General features: G+C 39.1%; 1 protein-coding gene across 2 annotated transcripts in view; it reads right to left on the reverse strand.

The window, feature by feature from the left end:
- Positions 1–4,301, reverse strand: part of tnrc6c1 (trinucleotide repeat containing adaptor 6C1) — a 43,957-nt gene extending 39,656 nt beyond the window's left edge. For both annotated transcript variants that reach the window (XM_079252944.1, XM_079252943.1), the window contains exon 1: positions 4,243–4,301. The gene's annotated coding sequence lies outside the window, so the exon portion shown is untranslated. The remainder of the gene's footprint in view (positions 1–4,242) is intronic.
- Positions 4,302–5,569: the final 1,268 nt, after the last annotated feature.

Here is a 5,569-nt window from a genome sequence, read left to right on the forward strand (position 1 = left end):
TAACATATCAACTTAATTTCTTAAATGCCATGCTTATTGCAAATTCTGTTATAAACAGAGCTAATATAAGTTGTGTTCTGCTAAATTGTCTCGTTTAAATAGTTAGGCTGTCTGTAAAGTTTGCTGAGATGATGTTGTGAAGTGGCGCTATATAAATGAAATTGAATTGTTCATCCAAACAACCATAAAGAGAATAACATACCACAGTGACAAATGGATGATAAGGAATAAAACTGTTTCAAGAAAGTTTTTAAAAAAAACCTGAGCAGTGTACTAAACCCAAACAATGAGCAGAGCTGAAACAAAGCGTGTTGTAATGTTCATGCTAAAAATGATTGGAAAGATTGTCCAAAAATAAAAAAAAACCCACTTGCTACCACAATGCTACATAGATTTAAACATTCTGGTACTAAGGGTAATGCTTCAGACTGGTTTGACTAACCTTTAATTTTTTAAATTCCATCTTGTGCATGTCAGTGGTATGTCATACAAACTGAACATAAGTATGCTGTTCCACACAATTCTGGACTAGGACTGATTCAGTATTCTGTCAACTTGATACAAATTGGAGCAGTAAAATACAAGACATAATATGCAATACTGCTGTTTTGCAAATTGGACTTAGCTCTATTTATCTATGAACCCCAAAAAAGCAACTGAATCTAAACAGTTGTCTTGGAAACTAAGGCCTGGTTGACCTGTAAATTTTTAAAGCTACACAAAAATGAGGTAATTGTTTTCACTGAATTGTATTATCCTTGCTTGTATATTCATTGATGAAGTATGCTGCCATATATTGAACACCACACAGCCCTAAAAATGAAATAAACCAACTAAAAACAGAAACACATCACTAGTTGTTTAATCAAAGTACCTGAAATGAGAGTGATGCCTCCTCAGTTATCAAACTTCAGTTTGTTGAGGAAATAGAAAATGATCTTAAAATAGTCTTAACAACAGTTTTATTAAGTTGTGCAATAGGTCCATCTTCTGATCTCCCATTGCTGTCATCAGTTGAGGTCTGATATCTTAAAAGAGCAGTACCAAAAGGAGCTGTGTAGGTTGTGCGACAGAGCTACTACTCATAACAACAAAAAAAAAAAACTCTTCTTTTTTTGCTTTAAATCTCCAGCAGGCTGATATGGATCCTGCTGGTGCAGCTGCCATGCTAAATATAGCTGTTGCTGCTCCTTTCCAAGACATCAGTGGGGTTTGTGTCATGTAGAATCAGAGGATAAGGGAGATGCTCCAGTTAATGTGAGCCGCTGTCACCTTATGACCCGGACATAGAGAGCGAGCACCGAGCAAAGCGTCAAAATGATTTCAGTTTCAGAGACATTCAGTCTCGGAGCTGGACAGAGAGTATCTCTTGATGCGAGCTGCCATTTTATTTTTGACAAATAAGCATGCCATGGGCTCAGCGTTCTGAATGACTGGGAAAGGATGCAGCTCTGATCACTTGGATGTCACAGCACTTCTGATACATCGGGATTATGTGCACAGGATTACATAAAAAGTAAGAAATAACTTTGAATACCCACTATCCTTTAAATATACATCTGACAAGAAAGACAGTTTAATCATAAAATGGCAATGAGAACTATATATGAAATAAATATGTGACATAAACAATTCTAGGGAAAATAACTGATTAAAATTTACCCACAGACCTCAATAATGAGTTTTTATAAGGAAAGAACATCTCATTTAAATACAAAGCACACAACCCAGAGAGCTCAGCTTTGTTACAAGAATTACACGTCCCTGTCAGCACAACAGGATTAGAGCTTGATGTCCTTCTTTAAAGCAGATGCTCACAGTGCTGACAAACGAGGGCAGGAAAAAAAACTGAGAAATCAAGTATAGTCTGATGTGAACAGGTTAAAAATGAAGTGGAGATAAAGAGGAAGTAGTGTCAATGTGTGCAAAAGCCACACATTTAACCTGATTCCCCAAACTGGAGCAATAAAGATAAGGGTTCCACAAATGATGAGGTTGGTTTGTGTAAATGTGTGAGAGATGGGGGTGGGGGATGGAATAGACGACAGTCGCTGGGCACAAAGCCAGGAATGCCATTGCTGTAAGCCAAACAAGAGAACAGCAAGAACTTGGGAGAAGGCTTGCTAGCAACAACCAGGACAGTCGCTAGAACTGAGGCAGAACGCATAGTGCTCTCTTCTTGTCTGCCCTTCGGGACGATACAGCTTTACAAACTTTCTGATTTATCACAGAGCTCAGAAAGTTTTCAAATTCAAAGCCTCAGCCCTTATGAGGAAAACCACTAATGTGTCACTGGTACCTTTAATTTGCATAAAGGTTTAAAAACTGCAGGGTAAGCACTAGCAAAGTCCTTGTGCTCTGCAAAGAGGATTGCACTGTGTAAACTACTTGAAGCTATTCTCAGTGTGGTCATGTTAATGCTTTCTGACCCGGCCTAATGGCAAGGAAAAGAAAAACGTATGCTGCACTGTTGGCAGTATGAACAGGCACTGAAATAACTTGAATGGACACAGTCCAAAAGCTCCATCTCAAATACAAGGGCCAGATGTGTGCTGCAGAAGAAACGGGATCACATCCACAAGTCCAGATGACAATTTATTGCTCCAACACATCAAAGAAGCAATGAAAAAGTTTTTTGTTTTTTTTTTTAAATTAAAAACAAATAATGTAACTTTCAGTTTTTCAACATTGGTCTTTATAAATCCATAAAAATACAGCTACTGTGTGCAGGGAAATTCACATGCCTGCAGAGTCTGAAATGTAATGCATAATATCAGAATGTCACAAACACTGGAAATGATAGGTGCACTATTTATCTGGCACTTAAAACAGTCAATGCAAGATGAATGGAAGTAGTAATTAGGCAAAAAGTCAATAGTATTAAAAATATACAATAAAAGCTTTTGCATATCCAACCAATGAATAGCATTTCATAGAACGCAAGATCATCATTTCCACTCATGATTCCAGCGTAGCATCTGAAGACTCCACCAAACCACATGACATAATCTGGCAAAATGCCCCTCAGCCCTCCAGTCCAACACAAAGCAAAAGCCATCGAGGGTTTTGAACTAAAAAGTAAGCTATGACCTAAGCCGTATAGTAATCACAGCATTTAGCAGCCTGTTTTTGTTATCAAGCCCCCTTTGGTGCCCCTCTGTGAATACACACACTGCCTCTTTCAGAGGCTTGTGTGTTCACTGGGGCCCCCTAACCCAGTAAGGACAGAAAAGACCCCAGCGACCCCTCTTTTTCCTCTTCTTTTTCTTTTAATCGCCACCATCTCCAGATCCAAATTAGGAACCACGACGCATTTGTAGAAGCAGCAGGTATCAAAGCTTGTGTCAGTCTGCCTTCTGCATCCATCAGGCTGCTGGCATCCCCAGCCTGCACACACCGCTCCCACAAGAGCAGTGTGTCCCTGCATGATGTCAAGCTGCAGAACAAGCCGGGCTGTAGGGAATGGTGGCATCATATCTCAGGGATTACACGGCTCTCTAATACTCAGACTCAGCAAACAAAGAACTGACAAGTTGGATATCAGACAGATACGATATTAAGCAGCCTGGCTGCAATCAATAAGACAACAATAAACACAATCGGATATGTTAACATTACAAGTATGTACTTGCAAGTTATTTTAAAACGATGGGAATAATCGTCAAATAACATGGCGAAGGAGGATGCACAGGCAAACATTCTCAGTAAACGATACTGGGAAGACAGCCCTAAGTGGAGTTGAGCTCGGCTTGCTAATGCGTTTTAAGCCAGTCAGGTGATGCATGTTAGTTTTTCTCCGTGGCACAAAGTATATTTTGTGCGATTGAGCGCCAATAATATACATGTCAGGTCTCCTGCACGGCAGCGCAGCGGCAAGCGTCCCACCAATGTCTGCCGAGCTGCAAATACGACAGCAACAACACAGGGCGCCCTTGAATTATCCAAACTACGGCGCTTAAAAGGTCAACTAGTCAAACTTATGGTGACACCGCCATTAAGAAAACCTACATTATAAGGCGTATGCTAACCACAAAGACCTTTATAGCACAGCAACTGCGATAAAAACCGAAAACCCGCAGCGAAACACTGATGTCTAAGTGGGCTGAGCTTAAAAAAAAAAAAAAATCATCCCCTGTCCGGCTGCTGTGTTTATTGTCAAAATTCCGCATATTTGCACAAGTGGAAAGCGACGAGAAACTTAACTTCCGTGCTTTAAAGCTCAAAGCGGCAAATAAATCCTACCATGAAGCGTTCAGTAGGTTCTCGTCGGCGGCGGAGCCTCTGCAGCCATTTTGTAGTAACTGACCGGGGCAGGAGCAAGAGACGGTTGAATCGGTGGTAACGGGGGACGGTGGGCGGAGTTTCGTTATACCACGTGACCTTCAATAACAAAACAAACTGGCCCCACTTCACAACGCTCCACCCCTGGCGTTTCCATAACAACTGCAGCCCCTCCATCACTGCCCTACCGCTGATGCACTCCACTATACCCATTCTTCCCAAGATATATCACCAAAGGCAAAAGTTATCAAGTGAAAATGTCAACAGACTACGAGTGGAAAGTGAATTGTCTTGCAAGGACAAGCTAAATATATACAAATGTTTTAGCATTGTTTGCAGTTTATGGAGGAAAAATATTTACTATGTAGAAACACCAACAGAGGGCACAATTTCTGTTCTGCTGCAAACCTACAATGAAGGTAACATCGCATTCATCCACAATTTGCTGGTGTTAAGGCAGAGGCTGAAAACAAATCAATGACTGTACATTCTATATGGGTAATTACCAAAGAGAAAGGAAAATATCTTCCTCGTAGGTTATGAAACAGAGACTAATACACACCCACTGTTTCACTTTAATATATTATATGATTTCCCCCAAATATCCGAGAGGAAACACATTTTTTCTCTCCTCATATTTTGAGTTAAAAGACACTCAAACGCTTCCCTGAAAACTACTAAGTGAACAATGAATACAACAATTTTGAGGGTTGTGAAGAAAAAAAATGTGATCTGGACCTGACATACAGTGTTTTAGACTCATTTCAGGTTGATACAGCGGATTCTTTTGCAATCTAGCAGATTTTTCCAGGATAAATTAATCACAAAAACATTTTTTAAAATACTGTTCTATAATTATGCCTAAAATATTTTTGTGATAAAAAAAACAATAAAGAAAAAATAAAAATAAAAATCAATACAACTGTGCACCTTCAAAGGGACTTACAGTTGATAAACCTACAACCTCATTCCCACTGTTCAATCTAAAGGTCACTTCATCTCTTTCCTTCCTGTAAATCCCTCTGGAAAATTCATTCTGAAAGCTCTGTGTATTTATCCTCAGAATAAGAAGAGTGAAGAAAAAAGGTAAATAACTAACTAAATAATTTAAATTTATATTTAGGATCTGCATTGTGAAACTCCACATTCTATTTTACTTCATGTCACATGTAAATATTGTTTTGTATTCTCCTACAAAATAATCTTTATTTTAAACTCGGTCTAAATTGCTGTATAAGTATTGATTTTTTTGTTGTTTTTTTAAAGACATGATTACCGTACAATGCAT

This window comes from Telmatherina bonti (genome assembly GCF_933228915.1).
Source record: "Telmatherina bonti genome assembly, chromosome: 14".
NCBI classification, from domain to species: domain Eukaryota; kingdom Metazoa; phylum Chordata; class Actinopteri; order Atheriniformes; family Telmatherinidae; genus Telmatherina; species Telmatherina bonti.